The sequence below is a fragment of the Meriones unguiculatus genome, chromosome 1, assembly GCF_030254825.1.
Source record: "Meriones unguiculatus strain TT.TT164.6M chromosome 1, Bangor_MerUng_6.1, whole genome shotgun sequence".
NCBI lineage: Eukaryota > Metazoa > Chordata > Mammalia > Rodentia > Muridae > Meriones > Meriones unguiculatus.
Genome location: NC_083349.1, coordinates 75,247,822 through 75,268,597, shown reverse-complemented (window position 1 = coordinate 75,268,597; position 20,776 = coordinate 75,247,822). Strand labels below are relative to the sequence as shown.

At 38.6% G+C, this 20,776-nt stretch overlaps 1 pseudogene; it reads right to left on the bottom strand.

Moving 5' to 3' along the window:
- Positions 1 to 14,811: 14,811 nt before the first annotated feature.
- Positions 14,812 to 15,865, bottom strand: LOC110542641 (olfactory receptor 4C45-like; annotated as a pseudogene).
- Positions 15,866 to 20,776: the final 4,911 nt, after the last annotated feature.

The following is a 20,776-nucleotide window of genomic DNA, read 5'->3' as shown; positions in this document are numbered from 1 at the left end:
TTTTGTGTCCTGTCGTGATTTCGATGAAAGCGGGTTTCATGTGCTGTGGAGTCATTTCATTGGAAGCAATTTTTAGTGTTCCAGGGTGATTTCGTTGGAAGCAATTTTTTTGTGTTCTCGGGTGGTTTCTTTGGAAGCGAATTTTTTGTGTTCTGGGAGATTTTGTTGGAAGCGAATTTTTTGGGTTCTGGTGTGATTTCGTTGGAAGCAGGTTTTATATCCTCTGGGGTCGTTTTGTTGGAAGCGAATTTTTTTTTGTTCTGGGGTGATTTCGTGGGAAGCGGGTTTTATGTGCTCTGGAGTCATTTCGTTGGTGGCAAATTTTTTATGTTCTGGGGTGATTTTGTTGGAAGCGAATTTTTTGTGTTCTGGGGTGATTTTGTTTGAAATGATTTTTTTGTGTTCTTGGGTGAATTAGTTGGAAGCGGGTTTTATGTGTTCTGGAGTCATTTCGTTGGAAACGAATTTTTTGTGTTCTGGGGTGATTTTGTTTGATGCGGGTTTTATGTGGTCTGTATTCATTTTGATGGAAGCGAATTTTTTGTGTTCTGGGCTGATTTCGTTGTAATCGGGTTTTATGTGCTCTGGGGTCATTTCGTTGGAAGCAAATTTTTTCTGTATCGTGGTGATTTCGTTGGAAGCAGGTTTTATGTGCTCTGGAGTCATTTATTTGGAAGCGAATTTTTTGTGTTCTGGTGTTATTTCATTGGAAGCAAATTTATTGTGTTCTTGGGAGATTTCTTTGGAAGCGGCTTTTATGTGCTTTGGAGTCATTTCGTTGAAAGCAAATTTTTTGTGTTCTGGGGTGATTTTGTTGGAAGTGAATTTTTTGTTTTCTGGATTCATTTTGTTGGAAGCGTATTTTTTGTGTTCTGGGGTGATTTCATTGGAAAATTTTATTTGCTCTTGAGACATTTTTTTGGAAGCGAATTTTTTGTGTTTTGGGGTGATTTCGTTGGAAGCGGGATTTATGTGCTCTGGAGTCATTTTGTTGGAGGCGAATATTTTTTATTCTGTTGTGATTTTGTTGGAAGCGGGTTTTATGTGCTCTGGAGTCATTTTGTTGAAAGCGAATTTTTTGTGTATTGTCGTGATTTCGATGAAAGTGGGTTTCATGTGCTCTGGAGTCATTTCATTGGAAGCAGTTTTTAGTGTTCTGGGGTGATTTCGTTGGAAGCGAGTTTTTTGTGTTCTGGGGTGATTTCGTTGGAAGCGGGTTTTATGTGCTCTGGAGTCATTTCAAAGGAAGCAAATTTTTTCTTTATTGCGGTGTTTTTGTTGGTAGCGGGTGTTTTGTGCTGTGGAGTCATTTCGTTCAAAGCGATATTTTGTGTTCTGGGGTGATTTCTATGGAAGCGATTTTTTTGTGTTCTGGGGTGATATTGTTCGAATCGCGTTTTATGTGCTCTGGACTCATTTCGTTAGAAGCGAATTTTTAGTGTTCTGGGGAGATTTCGTTGGAACCGGCTTTTATTTGCTCTGGAGTCATTTCGTATGGAGCAGGTTTTATGTGCTCTGGAGTCATTTCGTTGGAAGCAAATATTTTATGTTTTGGGGTGATTTTTTTGGAAGAGAATTTTTTGTGTTCTGGGTGATTTCATTGGAAGCGGGTTGTATGAGCTCTGGACTCATTTCTTGAAAGCAAAATTTTTGTGTTCTGGGGTGTTTTTGTTGGAAGCGGGTTTTATGTGCTCTGGAGTCAATTCCTTTGAAGCGAGTTTAATGTGCTCTGGAGTCATTCCTTTGGAAGCGAATATTTTGTATTCTGGAGAGAATTCATTGGAAGCGAATTTTTTGTGTTCTGGGGTGATTTTGTTGGAAGCGAAATTTTTGTTTTCTGGATTCATTTTGTTGGAAGCATATTTTTTGTGTTCTGGGGTGATTTCATTGGAAATGAGTTTTATTTGCTCTTGAATTATTTGGATGGAAGAGAATTTTTTGTGTTCTGGGGTGATTTTTTTGGAAGCGGTTTTTATATGGTCTGGAGTCATTTCGTTGTAAGCGAATTTTTTGTGTTCTGTGGTGATTTCGTTGCAAGTGAGTTTTATGTGCTCTGGAGTCATTTCTTTAGAAGCGAATTTTGTTTGTTCTGGGGTGATTTCTTTGGAAGCAAATTTTTTGTGTTCTTGGAGATTTTCTTGGAAACAGCTTTTATGTGCTCTGGAGTCATTTTGTTGGAAGTGAACTTTTTGTATTCTGGGGTGATTTCGATGGAAGCAGGTTTTATGTGCTCTGGAGTCATTTCATTGGATGCAATTTTTAGTGTTCTCGGGTGATTTCGTTGGAAGCGAAGTTTTTGTGTTCTGGGGTGATTTTGTTGGAAGCGGGTTTTATGTGCTCTCCAGTCATTTCGTTGGAAGCGAATTTTGTGTGTACTGGTATGATTTCGTAGGAATCGGGTTTTATGTGCTCTGGAGTCATATCGTTGGATGCGAATTTTTTGTGTTCTGCGGAGATTTTCTTTGATGCGCGTTTTATGTGCTCTGGATTCATTTATTTGCAAGCGAATTTTTTGTGTTCTGGGGTGATTTCTTTGGAAGCCAATTTTTTGTGTTCTTGGAGATTTTCTTGGAAACGGCTATCATGTGCTCTGGAGTCATTTCATTGGAAGCAATTTTTAGTTTTCTCGGGTGATTTCGTTGGAAGCGAATTTTTTGTGTTCTGGGGTGATTTCGTTGTTAGCGGGTTTTATGTGCTCTGGAGTCATTTCGTTGCAAGTGAATTTTTTGTGTACTGGTGTGATTTTGTAGGAATCGGGTTTTATGTGCTCTGGAGTCATATCGTTGGATGCGAATTTTTTGTGTTCTGGGGAGATTTTGTTTGATGCGGGTTTTATGTGCTCTGGATTCATTTATTTGCAAGCGAATTTTTTGTGTTCTGGGGTGATTTCTTTTTTTTTTTTTCCAATGCAGTTTATTCAGGAACATTGAACAATCCTCGGACCCCGGGGAAAGCCAGCCCACAGCTTAAATAGCCTCTGGGTAGCCAACCCAGCCGTGCCACGGGGGCAATGCAGATAGGTCCACATACATGGAAGCAAGCCAGATCCTCGGCCTTAGCCAAATGTGGAGTTGTTCGTGACAGAGAGCACTCATGGTTGGATACCATAAAAAGCTAAAATGTTACGCTCAGGATGCGAGGCTAAGCACTGCACTCAGGGTCAGCCGCTTTGGACCCAGAGAAGAGCATGTCTGATTGCATGCGGGTTGATGCCCCAGGTCCCGCCTCTGAGAAAAAGGGTGATTTCTTTGGAAGCGAATTTTTTGTGTTCTTGGAGATTTTCTTGGAAACGGCTATTATGTGCTCTGGAGTCATTTCATCGGAAGCAATTTTTAGTTTTCTCGGGTGATTTCGTTGGAAGCGAATTTTTTGTGTTCTGGGGTGATTTCGTTGGAAGCGGGTTTTATGTGCTCTGCAGTCATTTTGTTTGAAGCAAATTTTTTGTGTTCTGGGGTGATTTCAATGCAAGCAGGTTTTATGTGCGCTGGAGTAATTTCGTTGGAAGCAAATTTTTTGTGTTCTGGGGTGATTTCATTGGAAGCGAGTTTTATGTGCTCTGGAGTCCTTTCATTGGAATCAAATTTTTTTGTTTTTTGGGGTTTATTCATTGGAAGCAGGTTTTATGTGCTCTTGAGACATTTCATTGGAATAAAATTTTTAATGTTTTGGGGTGATTTCTCTGGAAGCAAATTTTTTTCTGTTCTGGGTGATTTCATTGGAAGGAGGTTTTATGTGCTCTGGAGTCATTTTGTTGGAAGTGAATTTTTTGTGTTTTGGGGTGATTTTGTTGGAAGTGGGTTTTATGTGCTCTGGAGTCATTTCTTTAGAAGCGAATTTTTTGTGTTGGGGGAGATTTTCTTGGAAGCAATTTTTTTGTGTTCTGGGGTGATTTCTTTGGAAGCGAATATTTTGTGTTCTTGGAGATTTTCTTGGAAACGGCTTTTATGTGCTCTGGAGTCATTTCTTTGTAAGCGAATTTTTTGTGTTCTGGGGTGATTTCGTTGGAAGCGTGTTTAATGTGCTCTGGAGTCATTTATTTGGAAGGGAATTTTTTGTGTTCTGGGGTGATTTCTTCTGAAGCGGGTTTTATGTGCTCTGGAGTCATTTCGTTGGAAGCGAATTTTTTATGTTCTGGGGAGATTTTGTTGGAAGCGAATTTTTTGGGTTCAGGGGTAATTTCGTTGGAAAGAGCTTTTATGTGCTCTGGAGTCATTTTGTTGGAAGCAAATTCTTTGCGTTCTGGGGTGATTTTGATGGAAGCAGGTTTTATGTGCTCTGGAGTCATTTCGTTGGTAGCGATTTTTTGTGTTCTGGTTTGATTTTGATGGAAGCGGGTTTTATGTGCTCTGGAGTCAGTTCGTTGGAAGAAAGTTTTAGTGTTCTGGGGGGATTTCGTTGGAAGGGAATTTTTTGTGTTCTGCGGTGATTTCGTTTGAATCGGGTTTTATGTGCTCTGGAGTCATTTCATTTGAAGCGAATTTTTTTGTGTTCTGGGGTGATTTTGTTTGAAATTATTTTTTTGTGTTCTTGGGTGAATTAGTTGGAAGCAAGTTTTATGTGTTCTGGAGTCATGTCGTTGGAAACGAATTTTTTGTGTTCTGGGGTGATTTTGTTTGATGCGGGTTTTATGTCTGATTCATTTTGATGGAAGCAAATTTTTTCTGTATTGCGGTGATTTCTTTGGAAGCGGCTTTTATGTGCTCTGGAGTCATTTCGTTGGAAGCGAATTTTTTGTGTTCTGGGGTGATTTTGTTGGATTCAAATTTTTTGTTTTCTGGATTCATTTTGTTGGAAGCGTATTTTTTGTGTTCTGGGGTGATTTCATTGGAAACGAGTTTTATTTGCTCTTGAGTCATTTCTTTGGAAGCGAATTTTTTTGTGTTCTGGAAAGATTTTGTTGGAAGTGAATTTTTTGGGTTCTGCGTTGATTTCATTGGAAGCAGGTTTTATGTGCTCTGGAGTCATTTTGTTGAAAGCGAATTTTTTGTGTTTTGTCGTTATTTCGATGAAAGCGGGTTTCATGTGCTCTGGAGTCATTTCATTGGAAGCAATTTTTAGTGTTCTGGGGTGATTTCGTTGGAAGCGTGTTTTATGTGCTCTGGAGTCATTTTGTCGGAGTCAAATATTTTTTATTCTGTTGTGATTTCGTTGGAAGCGGGTTTTATGTGCTCTGGAGTCATTTTGTTGAAAGCGAATTTCTTGTGTCATGTCGTGATTTCGATGAAAGTGGGTTTCATGTGCTCTGGAGTCATTTCATTCGAAGCAATTTTTAGTGTTCTGAGGTGATTTCACTGGAAGCGATTTTTTTGTGTTTTGGGGTGATTTTGTTGGAAGCGGCTTTTGTGTTGTCTGGAGTCATTTCTTTTGAAGCGAGTTTTATGTGTTCTGGAGTCATTTGTTTGGAAGCAAATTTTTAGTGTTCTGGGGAATTTTTGTTGGAAGCGAATATTTTGGGTTCTGGTTTAATTTTGTTGGAAGCAGGTTTTATATGCTCTGGGGTCATTTCGTTGTAAGCGAATTTTTTGTGTTCTGGGGTGATTTCGATGGCAGCGGGTTTCATGTGCTCTGGAGTCATTTCATTCGAAGCAATTTTTAGTGTTCTGGGGTGATTTCATTGGAAGCGAATTTTTTGTGTTCTGGGGAGATTTTGTTGGAAGCGGCTTTTATGTGCTCTGGAGTCATTTCGTTTGAAGCATGTTTTATGTGCTCTGGAGTCTTTCGTTGGAAGCAAATTTTTTATATTCTGGGGTGATTTCTTTGGAAGCTAATTTTTTGTGTTCATGGGGGATTTCATTGGAAGCTGGTTTTATGTGCTCTGGAGTCATTTTGTTGGAAGTGAAATTTTTGTGTTCTGGGGTTATTTCGTTTGAAGCGGTTTTTATGTGCTTTGGAGTCATTTCGTTGTAAGCGAATTTTTTGTGTTCTGTGGTGATTTCGTTGGAAGCAAGTTTTATGTGCTCTGGAGTCATTTTGTTGAAAGCGGGTTTTCTGTGCTCTGGCGTGATTTCGTTGGAAGCGAATTTTTTGTGTTCTGTGGTGATTTCGTTGGAAGCGAGTTTTATGTCCTTTGGAGTCATTTCGTTGAAAGCGGTTTTTTTGTGCACTGGAGTGATTTATTTGGAAGGGAATTTTTTGTGTTCTGGAGTGATTTTGTTGGAAGCAGGTTTTATGTGCTCTGGAGTCATATCTTTAGAAGCGAATTTTTTGTGTTCTGGGGTGATTTCTTTGGAAGCGAATTTTTTGTGTTCTTGGAGATTTCCTTGGAAACGGCTTTTATGTGCTCTGGAGTCATTTTTTTGGAAGTGAATTTTTTGTGTTCTGGGGTGATTTTGATGGAAGCAGGTTTTACATGCTCTGGAGTCATTTCATTGGAAGCAATTTTTAGTGTTCTCGGGTGATTTCATTGGAAGCAAATTTTTTGTGTTCTGGGGTGATTTCGTTGGAAGCAGGTTTTCTGTGCTCTGGAGTCATTTCGTTGGAATCGGGTTTAATGTGCTCTGGAGTCATTTCTTTAGAAGCGAATTTTTTGTGTTCTGGGGAGATTTTGTTGGTATCAAATTTTTTGTGTTCTGGGGTGATTTACTTGGAAGCGAATATTTTGTGTTCTTGGAGATTTTCTTGGAAACGGCTTTTATGTGCTCTGGAGTCATTTCTTTGTAAGCGAATTTTTTGTGTTCTGGGGTGATTTCGTTGGAAAGAGGTTTTATGTGCTCTGGAGTCATTTTGTTGGAAGCAAATTTTTTGTGTTCTGGGGTAATTTCGTTGGAAGCGGGTTTTATGTGCTCTGGAGTCATTTCGTTGGAAGCAGGTTTTTTTGCTCTGGAGTCATTTCGTTGGAAGCGAAGTTTTTGTGTTCTGGGGAGATTTCGTTGGAAGCGGGTTTTATGTGCTCTGAAGTCATTTTGTTGGAGGCGAATTTTTTTTTGTTTTGTTGTGATATCGTTGGATGCAGGTTTTATGTGCTCTGGCATCATTTCTATAGAAGCTAATTTTTTGTGTTCTGGAGTATTTTTTTGGAAGCCAATTTTTTGTGTTTTGGGGTGATTTTGTTGGAAGCGGTTTAATGTGCTCTGGAGTCATTTATTTGGAAGGGAATTTTTTGTGTTCTGGGGTGATTTCGTTGGAAGCGGGTTTTATGTGCTCTGGAGTCATTTTGTTGGAAGCAAATTTTTTGTGTTCTGGGGAGAATTTGTTTGAGAAGTGAATTTTTTGGTTTCAGGGGTGATTTCGTTGGAAAGATGTTTTATGCGCTCTGGAGTCATTTTTTTGAAGTGAATTTTTTGGGTTTTGAGGTGATTTTGTTGGAAGGGGGTTTTATGTGTTCTGGAGTCATTTTGTTGGAAGCAAATTTTTTGTGTTCTTGGGTGATTTTGATGGAAGCGTGTTTTATTTGCTCTGGAGTCATTTCTTTGGAAGCAAATTTTTTCTGTATTGCGGCGATTTTGTTGGAAGCGTGTTTTATTTGCTCTGGAGTCATTTCGTTGGTAGCGATTTCGAAGGAAGCAGGTTTTATGTGCTCTGGAGTCAGTTCGTTGGAAATAAGTTTTAGTGTTCTTGGGTGATTTCGTTCGAAGCAAATTTTTTGTGTTCTGGGGTGATTTCGTTGGAAGCGGATTTTATGTGCTCTGGAGTCATTTCGTTTTAAACAAATTTTTTGTGTCTTGGTGTGATTTCGATGAAAGCGGATTTTATGTGCTCTGGAGTCATTTCATTCGAAGCAATTTTTAGTGTTCTTGGGTGATTTCATTGGAAGCAAATTTTTTGTGTTCTGGGGAGATTTCGTTGGAAGCGAATTTTTTGTGTTCTGGGGTGATTTCATTGGAAGCTGGTTTTATGTGCTCTGGAGTCATTTGTTTGGAAGCGAATTTTTTGTGTTCTGGGGAGTTTTTTTTGGAAGCGAATTTTTTGTGTTTTGGATTCATTTCGTTGGAAGCGAATTTTTTGTGTTCTGGGGTGATTTCGTTGGAAGCGTTTTTTATGTGCTCTGGAGTCATTTCGTTGGAAGCGAATTTTTTGTGTTCTGGGGTCATTTCGTTGGAAGCGAATTTTTTGTGTTCTGGGGTGATTTCTTTGGAAGCGAATTTTTTGTGTTCTGGGGTGATTTCGTTGGAAGGGAATTTTTTGTGTTCTGCGGTGTTTTCGTTGGAAGCAGGTTTTATGTGCTCTGGATTCATTTCTTTGGAAGCTAATTTTTTGTGTTCTTGGGAGATTTTGTTGGAAGGATTCTTTTGGGTTCAGGGGTGATTTAGTTTGAAAGAGGTTTTGTGTCCTCTGCGGTCATTTCATTGGAAGCGAATATTTTGTGTTCTGGGGTAATTTCGTTGGAAGCGTATTTTATGTGCTCTGGAGTCATTTCGTTGGAAGCGAATTTTTGTGTTTTGGGGTGATTTCGTTGGAAGAGGGTTTTATGTGCTTTGGAGTCAATTCTTTTTAAGCGAATTTTTTGTGTTCTGGGGAGATTTTGTTGGAAGTGAATTTTGGGTTCTGGGGTGATTTTGTTGGAAGCAGGTTTTATGTGCTTTGAAGTCATTTCGTTGGAAGCGAATTTTTTGTGTCCTGGGGAGATTTCGTTGGAAGCAAGTTTTATGTGCTCTGGAGTCATTTCTTTGAAAGCGGATTTTTTGTGTTCTGGGGCGATTTTTTTGGAAGCGAATTTTTTGTGTTCTTGGGTGATTTCTTTGGAAGCGAATTTTTTGGTGTTCTGGATTCATTTCCTTAGAAGCAAATTTTTTGTTTTCTGTGGTGATTTCTTTTGAAGTGAGTTTTATGTGCTCTGGAGTCATTTCGTTGGAAGCGAATTTTTTGTGTTCTGGGGTCATTTCGTTGGAAGTGATTTTTTTGAGTTCTGGGGTGATTTTGATGGAAGCGTGTTTTATGTGCTCTGGCATCATTTCTTTGGAGCAAATTTTTTCTGTATTGTGGTGATTTTGTTGGAAGCAGGTTTTATGTGCTCTGGAGTAATTTCGTTTTTAGCGATTTTTTGTGTTCTGGGGTGATTTTTTGGAAGCGTGTCTTATGTGCTCTGGAGTCATTTCGTTGGAAGCAAATTTTTTCTGTATTGCGGTGATTTTTTTGGAAGCCGGTTTTATGTGCTCTGTAGTTGTTTTGTTTGAATCGAATTTTTTGTGTTCTGGGGTGATTTCATTGGAACCGAATTTTTTGTGTTCGGGGGAGCTTTCTTTGGAAGCGGCTTTTATGTGCTCTGGATTCATTTCATTGAAAGCGAATTTTTTGTTTTCTGGGGTGCTTTCGTTGGTAGCGTGTTTATGTGCTCTGGATTCATTTCGTTGGAAGCGAATTTTTTGTGTTCTGCGGTGTATTCATTGGAAGCAGGTTTTATGTGCTCTGGAGTCATTTCATTGGAATTGAATTTTTTTGTTCTTCTGTGATTTCGTTTGGAAGCCTGTTTTATGTGCTCTGGAGTTATTTCTTTGGAAGCGAATTTTTTGTTCTGGGGTGTTTTCGTTTGAAGCGAATTTTTTGTGTTCTGGGGTGATTTTGTTGGATGCGTGTTTTATGAGCTCTGGAGTACTTTCATTGGAATCGGCTGTTATGTGCTCTGTAGTCGTTAGTTTGAAGCGAATTATTTGTGTTCTGGGGTGATTTCGTTTGAAGTGATTTTTTTGTTTTATTGGGTGCTTTCATTGGAAGCGGTTTTATGTGCTCTGGAATCATTTCGTTTGAAGCGAATTTTTTGTGTTTAGGGGTGATTTCGTTGGAAGCGAGTTTTATGTGCTCTGGATTCATTTTGTTGGAAGCGGGTTTTATGTGCTCTGGAGTCATTTCTTTGGAAGTGAATTTTTTGTGTTCTGGGGAGAATTCATTGGAAGCGAATTTTTTGTGTTCTGGGAGATTTTGTTGGAAACGGCTTTTATGTGCTCTGGAGTCATTTCGTTTGAAGCGAATTTTTTGTGCTCTGGGGTGATTTTGTTTGATGCGGGTTTTTTTTTTCCTTTTTTATTTTATTATTATTATTATTATTATTATTTTTATCAGTTACATTTCATTAACTCTGTATCCCAGCCGTGTCCCTATCCCTCATTCCTTCCCAGTCCCTCCCTCCCTCCCTCATCTCCACCGTGCCCCTTTCCAAGTCCACTGATAGGGGGGACCTCCTCCCCATTCATCTGATCCTGTTTTATCAGGTATCTTCAGGACTGGCTGCAAAGCCCTCCTCTGTGGCCTAACAGGACTGCTCCTCCCTTCGGGGGTGGGGAGACCAAAGAGCCAGTCATCGAGTTCCTGTTAGAAATAGTCCCTGTTCCCCTCACTTTGGGAAACCAACTGGTTACTGAGCTACCACAGGCTACATCTGAGTGGAGGTTCTAGGTTATATCCATACATGGTCCTTGGTTGAATGTCAGTCTCAGAAAAGACCCTGTGCCCAGATATATTTGGTCCTTGTGGAGCTCCTATCCTTTCCCCATCAAACTAACTCCCCTTCTTTCTTATGATTCCCTGTACTCTGCCAAAGGTTTGGTCATGAGTCTTTGCTTTGAAAACACTGCTAGTTAGAGTCTTTCAGACACACTCAGTAGACTCCTGTCATACGTTCAATGCATATCCCTTCTGTCTTTCTAAACGAGGATTGATCATCTTACCCCATGTCTGCTCAATTGATTATCTTTTTTAGGTGTATAGATTTCATTATCTTTATCATATCTTATAGGTCTATATAAGTGAGTATATCCCATATTTGTCTTTCTCCTTCTGGGATATTTCACTCAGAATGATCTTTTCTAGATCCCACCATTTACCTGCAAATTTCATGATTTCCTCCTTTTTGATTGCTGAGTAGTATTCCATTGTGTAAAAATACCACAATTTCTGTACCCATTCCTCCGTTGACGGACATCTGGGTTGTTTCCAGGTTCTGGCTGTTACAAATAAAGCTGCTATAAACATGGTTGAGCAAGTATCCCTTTTGTGTACTTGAATGAACTTTGGGTATATACCTAGCAGTGGTATAGCTGGGTCTTGAGGAAGCACTATTCCTAATTGTCTTAGAAAGTGCCAGATAGCTTTCCAGAGTGGTTGTACCAGTTTACATTCCCACCAGCAGTGGAGGAGGGTTCCCCTTTCTCCACAACCTATCCAGCATGTGTTATCGCTTGAGTTTTTCATCTTGGCCATTCTGATGGGTGTAAGGTGATATCTCAGGGTCGTTTTGATTTGCATTTCCCTGATGGCTAATGAGGATGAGCATTACTTTAAGTGTTTTTCTGCCATTCAATATTCCTCTGTCGAGAATTCTCTGTTTAGCTCTGTTCCCCATTTTTTAAGTGGATTACTTGGTTTGCTGCTTTTCAGCTTCTTTAGTTCTTTGTATATACTGGATATTAGTCCTCTGTCAGATAAAGGGTTGGTGAAGATTCTTTCCCAATCTGTAGGCAGTCGTTTTGTTTTGATGACGGTATCCTTTGCTTTACAGAAACTTTTCAGTTTCATTTGTTGATTGTTTATTGAGGTCCCATTTATTGATTGTTGCTCTTAGAGCCTGTGCTGTTGGTGTTCTGTTCAGGAAGTTGTCTCCTGTGCCAATGAGTTCTAGGCTGTTCCCCACTTTTTTTTTCCAATTGATTTAGGGTATCTGGTTTTATGTTGAGGTCCTTGATCCACTTGGACTTTAGTTTTGTGCAGGGTGATAAATATGCATCTATTTTCATTTTTCTGCATGTAGACATCCAGTTGGTCCAGCACCATTTGTTGAAGATGCTGTCTTTTTTCCATTGGATGGATTTGGCTTCTTTGTCAAATATCGAGTATTCATAGGTGTGTGGATTTATTTCTGGGTCTTCTATGCGGTTCCATTGATCCTCCTTTCTGTTTCTATGCCAATACCATGCAGTTTTTATTACTGTTGCCCTGTAGTACAGCTTGAGATCAGGGATGGAGATACCTCCAAATTATCTGTTGTTGTACAGGATCGTTTTGGAGATTCTGGGTTTTTTGTTTCTCCATATGAAGCTGAGAATCTTTTTTTCAAGGTCTGTAAAGAATTCAATTGCTACTTTGATGGGAATTGCATTGAATCTGTAGATTGTTTTTGGCAGGATGGCCATTTTCACAATGTTAATCCTACCAATCCATGAGCACGGGAGATCTTTCCATCTTCTGATATCTTCTTCGATTTCTTTCTTCAGAGACTTGAAGTTTTTCTCAAACAGGTCTTTCACTTGCTTGGTTAGAGTCACACCAAGGTACTTTATGTTATTAGTGGCTATTGTGAAGGGTGTTGTTTCCCTAATTTCTTTCTCAGCCTTTTTGTCTTTGGTATATAGGAGGGCTTCTGATTTTTTTGAGTTGGTTTTGTATCCTGCCACTTTGCTGAAAGTGTTTATCAGCTGAAGGAGTTCTCTGGTTCAATTTTTGGGGTTGCTCATGTATACTATCATATCATCTGCAAATAGTGACACTTTGACCTCTTCCTTTCCAATTTGTATCCCCTTGATCTCCTTTAGTTGTCTTATTGCTCTGGCTAGGACTTCAAGTACTATGTTGAAGAGATATGGGGACATGTCCCTGATTTCAGTGGGATTGATTTAAGTTTCTCTCCATTGAGTTTGATGTTAGCTATAGGCTTGATGTATATTGCCTTTACTATCCCCTTGATCTCCTTTAGTTGTCTTATTGCTCTGGCTAGGACTTCAAGTACTATGTTGAAGAGATATGGGGATATGTCCCTGATTTCAGTGGGATTGATTTAAGTTTCTCTCCATTGAGTTTGATGTTAGCTATAGGCTTGATGTATATTGCCTTTACTATCTTTAGGTATGTGCCTTGTATCCCTGATCTCTCCAAGACTTTAAACATGAATGGGTGTTGGACTTTGTCAAATGCTTTTTCGGCATCTAAGGAGATGATCATGTGGTTTTTCTCCTTCAGTTTGTTTATGTAGTGGATTACATTGATGGATTTCCGTATGTTGAACCACCCTTGCATGCTTGGGATGAAGCCTACTTGGTCACGGTGGATGATATCTTTGATATGTTCTTGGATTCGGTTTGCAAGTATTTTATTGAGTATTTTTGTGTCAATGTTCATAAGAGAGATAGGCCTGAAGTTCTCTTTTTTTGTTGGGTCTTTGTGTGGTTTAGGTATTAAGGTGACTGTGGCTTCATAGAATGAGTTTGGTAGTGTTCCTTCTGTTTCTATTTTGTGGAATAGCTTGAGGAGAATTGGAGTTAGCACTTCTTTGAAGGTCTTGTAGAATTCTGCGCTGAAGCCATCTGGTCCAGGGCTTTTTTTGGAGGGGAGACTGTTAATGACTGCTTCGATTTCCTTGGGAGATATAGGGCTATTCAGTCTTTCTACCTGATCTTGACTTAGTTTTGGTAGATGGAATCTTTCAAGAAAATTATCCATTTCATTTAGATTTTCAAATTTTGTGGCATATAGGCTTTTGTAGTATGACCTAATAATTGTTTGGATTTCCTCAGTGTCTGTGGTTATGTCCCCATTTTCATTTCTGATTTTGCTGATCTGGGTAGTTTCTCTCTGCTTTTTAGTTAGTTTGGCTAAGGGTTTGTCTATCTTGTTGATTTTCTCAAAGAACCAGCTTTTTGTTTCATTGATTCTTTGGATAGTTTTATTTGTTTCTAGTTGATTGATTTCAGCCCTTACTTTGATTATTTCCAGCCGTCTGCTCCTCTTGGGTGTATCTGCTTCTTTTTTTTCTAGGGTTTTCAGTTGGGCCATTAAGTTGTTTGTATGTGATGTTACAAATTTCTTCTTGCAGGCATTTAGTGCTATAAATTTTCCTCTGAGCACTGCTGTCAGTGTGTCCCATAAATTTGGGTATGTTGTGCCTTCCTTTTCATTGAATTCTAGGAAGTCTTTAATTTCTTTCTTTATTTCTTCCTTAACCCAGCTGTCATTGATAGTAAGTTGTTCAGTTTCCATGTGCGTGTCAGCTTTTTGTTGTTTCTGTTGTTGTTGATGTCTAGCTTTAGTCCATGGTGGTCAGATAGTATACAAGGGATTATTTCAATCCTTTTGTATCTGTTGAGGCTTGCTTTGTGACCCACTATATGGTCTATTTTGGAAAAGGTTCCATGTGGTGCTGAAAAGGTGTACTCTTTTGAGTTTGGGTGAAACGATCTGTAGACGTCTATTAGGTCCATTTGATTTAGGGATTCTGTGAGTGCTTTTATTTCCCTATTTGGTGTCTGTCTAGTTGATCTGTCCCTTGGTGAGAGTGGAGTGTTGAAGTCTCCCACTATTAAGGTATTAGGATCAATGTATGATTTAAGCTTTAATAATGTTTCATTTACGAATGTCGGTGCTCTTGTATTTGGGGCATAGATATTCAAGATTGTGATGGCCTCTTGGTGGATTTTTCCTTTGATGAGAATATAGTGTCCCTCCTTATCTTTTTTGATTAACTTGGGTTGAAAGTCTATTTTATTAGATATTAGGATGGCTACTCGAGCTTGTTTTCTGGAACCATTTGCTTGAAAAACAGTTTTCCAGCCCTTTACTCTGAGGTAATGTTTATCTTTGTTACATAGGTATGTTTCTTGGATGCAACAGAATGTTGGATCTTGTTTCTTTAACCATTTTGTTAGCCTGGCAATTTATTATATATCTTGTAAGGAACTAGAAAAGGATTTAAAACTTCAATGTTTAAAGAAACAATGTTTATTTAATAGGATGGAAGTATTTATCACCAGGATTGTATCATATCTACATGCATTGTCATACTGTACTTCATTCAATGATATGATTATTAGTCAATTAAAATGTAGAATACAGAGAGGATATAATTCTCTCTCATCATTTTAACCATTTAAGAAGGATAAAGGGCTCTGAGCTGTGGCTTAAGGGGCAGAGCACTTGACTGGCACATGGGAGGTTCCAGGTTCAATCCCCAGTATCAGCAAAAAACAAAACAAGAAGGAGAACAACCGTCCATAAAACAACATTAGACATTGTTTCTAAAAAACAAAGAATGCTCCAAGTTTATGTATCACCAACTTTTCTTATTTGGCTCCAGAGCTTCTTCACAACCTTGTTGACCTCCTCATTTCTGAGAGCATAGATTAAAGGGTTCAACATAGGTGTCACTAGGGTGCAAAATACAGTTACAGCTTTATCAGTGGAAAGGAGGTCATGGGTCTTAGGTACAGATATGAACAAGGTACAAAGAATAAGACAACTACAGTAACATGAGAGGCACAAGTAGACAGTGCTTTGTGACGTCCTTCTGAGCTCTGATTCCTCAGGGAGTGAAGGATGACAACATAAGAAGCAACCAGCATAGAGAAAATTAGTAATCACAGCGACCCACTGTTGGCAGCAATCAGGGGCCCTAGTGTGTGTCAGTGTGGGCCAACCCAAGGAGAGGTATTAAATCACACATAAAGTGGTCAATGATATTTGGGCCACAGAATGGTAACTGGGCCATAAATAAAATCTGAATCCCTCCATGGATGAATCCCAGGATTATAGCAGCCCCCGCGAGAAATACACACACAGTTGGCTCATGATGGTCATATAATGCAAGGGCTTGCAGATGGCTACATAGTGATCATAAGCCATAGAAATCAGCAAGATGATTTCAGCTGCAGAAAAAAAAATCCTCAGCAAAAAGCTGAGTCATGGAAGGATATTACGCTTTTCTCAGAGATTAAGTCATAGATTGTTTTGGGTGCTATAGTAGAAGAGTAGAAACCATGATGGACAAATAGGACAGAAAAAAGTACATGGGAGTAGCCAGGGTTGGGTTGATGAAGATGGTGACTGAGATGAGCATGTTAGCAGCCAGTGTGATCAAAGAGATTATTAAGCACACAATAAATAAGAGTTTCTGCAGATCTGGGTCTTGGCTCAATCCCAGAAGGATGAATTCTGTGACATTGTTCATGCTTTTCCTTAATTTAGTTCAGCATGTGTCTATATGATTACTTGAAAGAAATATTCAAGTGATATTTTAAATTCTAACCTAAAAATACTTTGTCATCTCATTGTTGTAAGGGCTGAAATACAAACAGCTACATTTTTACTTCTGTAGTTAATATCACTTTGCAGATATTTTGTAGATGAGAGAAGTAGGTTAGCTTATTACTGATTGTTATTATAATATTCAACAAAAAAAGTCTTATTTTGGTTGTTGGAACAAGATTGTTAACTTTTCTTAATTCTGGGAATAATCTGAAACAAGGCTTTCTTTTATCTTTGTGCTTTGATCTTGTGGGACAAATATGAATCTTAATTTATTTGAAATTACATTTGTGCATGACTGTGAATATTAAATGTCTGTGAACTCAGTTTGCATGAAAGTCAATGAACACTAAAGAACTAGTGTAAAGTTCCTGTGTTCAGTATGTATGATTACTCTGTATCATATGCACAATGACAGGGGGACAGAGACAAAAGTATAGGGAGAATTATTTCCTTCCTGAAGGAAAAAAGAAAATTAAAACAAGTCATTGAGTATAAAACAGCAACTTTTATGCCTGACTTCTCATGACTCTTTTTGTTGTTGGATGCATGTCTATAAAGTCCCTTTAAGTCCGACAAGGACTTTATATTTCCTAAAATTTTCCCAGATGTTGAATTATTTCTTCATTTAGGATTATGTTCAGGGTTAGGTAAAAGTCTGCTGGGCACTCACTTTTTGTAAATGGAGTTACGGGGGTGAGGGAACCTATGAAAATATAGTTTCTATTTTTTGTATACATTCAATCAAAATAAATGAGTTTATAGTTTTCACTGACAACTAGTAGAAATATTGATGCTATAAATATGTTTTCTTTCAATTCTTTCATATGTGACTTTCATTAGTACGACAGTGTTCTTACAAAAGAAGAGAGATTTTATTCTTTCTCTTTCCCCTTTCTGCTTCTTTCTGCGTCACATGCCAAAAAAAAAAAAAAGAAAAAGAAAAAAACAAGCCACATAATTTTCTTCCATAACACCAAAATTGTGTACAAAGAGGTTAGCATCAAGACCTTTCAGTTACAAGTGAAAAAAATATATTTGGTTTTTAGGGTGGCTTATTCCCTGATTGTTTTCTTTCTGCTCATGGCTCCTATAGATGATGTATGTATAACTTAAAGTTCTAACTTCAAATTGGCAGCACATGGGGTATACTCACTTATAAGTGGATATTAGACATATAATAGAGGATAATCATACTAAAACCTGTACACCTAAAGAAGCTAATCAAGAAGGAAGACCCTGGGTATGATGATCAATCTTCATTCAGAAAGACAAAAGGGAAGAAGGTGAAAACAAGGAACAAGACAGGAGCTTGCCACAGAGGACCTCTGAAAGACTCTGCCCAGCAGTGTATTAAAGCAGATGCTGAGACTCATAGCCAAACTTTGGGCAGAGTGCATGGAATCTTTTGAAAGAAGGGGAGGGGGAGATAGAAAGACCTGGAAGGGTCTAAAACTCCACAAGGAGAACAGCAGAATCAAAAAACCTGGGCACAGGGGTCTTTTCTGAGACTGATACATCAATCAAGGACCATTCACGGAGATAACCTAGAACCCTGCACAGAGGTAGCCTGTGGCAGTTCAGTCTCCAAATGGGTTCACTAGTAAGGGGAACAGGGCTGTTTCTGACATGAACTCAGTGGCTGCCTCTTTGATCATCTCCCTCTGAGGTGGGGCAGCCTTACCAGGCCACAGAGGAAAACTATGAAAGACAGTTTGGATGAGACCTGATAGTCTAGGGTCAGATGGACAGAAAGGAGGACCTCCCCTATCAGTAGACTGGGGAAGGGGTATGGGAGAAGATGAGGGAGGGAGGGTGAGATTGTGAGGGGATGAGGGTGGGGCTACAGCTGGGATACAAAGTGAATAAATTGTAATAAATAAGAAATTGTATTAAGGAAAAAATTGGCAGCATTCAAATTGGAACAAGTGAAAAGCCTTTAAGCTGTTACAAACAAGACTTCAGAATCAGTGTATTTAGTGAGACTACTGGCCACAGCATTTTAAATGTGACTTCAATCACTTTTGATATCACCTGATCTGAGATTTCCCACAGACTATTTAATGTTATTGTGTTTCATTCACTCATTTTTATAACAAAGCATTACAATTTGAGTCCACTATGAGACTATTAGGTCTACTTCAGTGAAAAATTGTCCAAATCACGTGAATCTGTTTAAATGTTTAAATGATGTTGAAAAGAAACAATGAAGTTTTTTACCAACCTGGATGTGGTTAAGTGTAGAGATGTCTCTTTGTAGATTTAGGGCAGTCACTGTGTCTTCCCCTTTGGGTACATGTAGAACAGTTTTCAGTAAACTCTGTGAGCTGACGTCTCTCTAGACAGTTCTCTAGCGTGGATGCTTTCTTTTCTTATTCTTTCTGTCTTTTTTTTTTTTAATTCCCATTTTCACAATTTACTCTGAAATGAGCCATTTTATCCAGGAGAGTTTGACTGTTCTAGGGCTTAATTCCTATGCGCTTTGTCACTGAGATATATTTATAGCTATATGTATTTACATATATATGGAAATATTATACTTCAAATAAAAAGCTCTCAAAATAATGCCAAATACCTCAAAGCAAAAAGCATTTGTGAATTCCACTGTAAAATGTGTAAGTGGATAGAATAGTCTGATTTGACCTGTTTTTTTTTTCTACCTTTTGGGGCACTTGTTTTGCTTCCTAGTATCCCATGAACATTGTACAGAGAAAATTTCTTCCATTTCTAACTCATTTTCCTTTAACTGACCTCTATAAAAACTCACCAAAGACAAGTAGTGTCTCTTAAACCAACATTGTTACTACATCTCTAATAACTGGCTCACAAACTCTCTGGAATATCTTCTCCCTTGATTCTAAAATGTTGTTTACATGGAGATAGCCTAAGACCCCTGCACAGATGTTGCCCATGGCAGTTCAGTATCCAAGTGGGTTCCATTGTGATAGGAACAGGGACTGTCTCTGACATTAACTGATTGACCTGCTCTTTAATTACCTCCCCCTGAGGGGGAAGCAGCATTACCAGGCCACAGAAGAAGACAACGCAACCACTCCTGATGAGACCTAATTGACTAGGGTCAGAAGGAATGAAAAGAAGACCTCCCCTATCAGTGGACTTGGGGAGGGACATGCATGCAGAGGGTGGAGGAAGGGAAGGATTGGGATAGGAGGAGGGAGGGAAGCACAGTGGGGATACAAAGTGAATAAAGTGTAATTAATAAAGAAAAAATATTTTAAATAAAAAAGGTATTGTTTATATAGGCTTTCAGAGAGATATAGGATCTTGTAATGCTTTGATCTCAAGTACCCAAAGGACTGATAATTGTTTCTGTTGAAATCTTTGCCAAGACAGTCAATTAAGATCTTCCGCTTAGTTCCACTTGGCACCTTCAAACATCATTAGCAGTTGGCTTGGGGTTAAATAGGTAGCTACACTGCAGTTAAGGATAAGACCCGAGTGCTATACTTTTGAAAACTCCTTTATTAAATTTCAGTATAAAAACTTCTTTTGCTAATTGTAACTTTGTTTTTATTGCCCTAGTATATGGAATAGGTTTAGGTAGTTTAGAATCCAGAAAAATGGGTTTCTCTCAGAAATCATGACTACCCTAAAGAATATGCTTACCTAAAAATTAAAATGACAGTATTCAAGCATTAACAATTGTGACAATTTCATTAATGGCCTATTTAGACAAAGTAATGATGCAGGACTATTAGCTACCATAGACTGGACAAGAATTTAAAAAAAAGTCAGAGACATAATTTTCCTTTTGTGTGACTACCTACCTCGCATGTTGTGCTGTGTTAACAGAGGGGCATGGAGTTTTGAACTCTACTCCACAAATAAAAGATACTGATTCTTTCACACCTTTGGTGAAAGCCTTCTAATCCACCAGAGTCAGGTTAGCATCCTGAGCTTCAGAGACAAGGACAGCTCCCTGAAAATCAGGCAGAAGCTCCCTACCCCACCAGAAGCCATGCCAGCATCCTCAATCCTAGAGGATCTTTGGCCAAATAAGAGGCCATGCACATCACCAGAACTACAGCCCCCCATCTGGGTGGAAACACCCCCTGTTGGACCAAAGGCCATCCTGGCCATGAGAAATACATCCCACACTCTACTCAACTACAGGCCACATCCAGAAGATCAGAGAAGAAACAGAAACCAAGGAAGAAAATATCCATCCAACAAAGATAAATCCAGAAATCTGCATCACTCCAAACCCAGATGCCTAAATGCCAGTGTAAGAACAGAATTAACAACAATCAGGGCAATAGTCAGCACAAGAGCCCAGTCATTCCATTACAGCAATCCCAGAATATTCCAACATAGCTGAAGCACAAAAAAAAGACTTTAAAACCAGCTTTATAAAGATGATGGAGGTCCTGAGGAAATGAATAAATCCCTTAAAGAAATAAAGAAAAAAGACAATCAGAAAATTGGAGGAAATCAATAAATTCTTAAAGAATGTCAAGAAAGCAATGAAAAAAACCACAAAAAACAAAAACAAACAAACAAAAAAAAAAAAAACCCAAAGACTTGAAGAGAACAAATAGGACCTGAAAATGGAAACAAAAGCAACAAAGAAAACACAAACTGAGGCAATTCTGGAAATAGAAAATCTAGGTAAGTAAACAAGAACTACAAATACAAGCATCACCAACAGAATACAAGAGGTGGAAGAGAGAATCTCGGCATTGAAGACATGATAGAAGAATATATACATTAGTCAAATAAATTGTTATGTCTAAAAAAATCCCTAACACAAACCATCCAGGAAATCTGGGACTTTATGAAAAGATCAAACTTAAGAATAATAGGAATAGAAAAA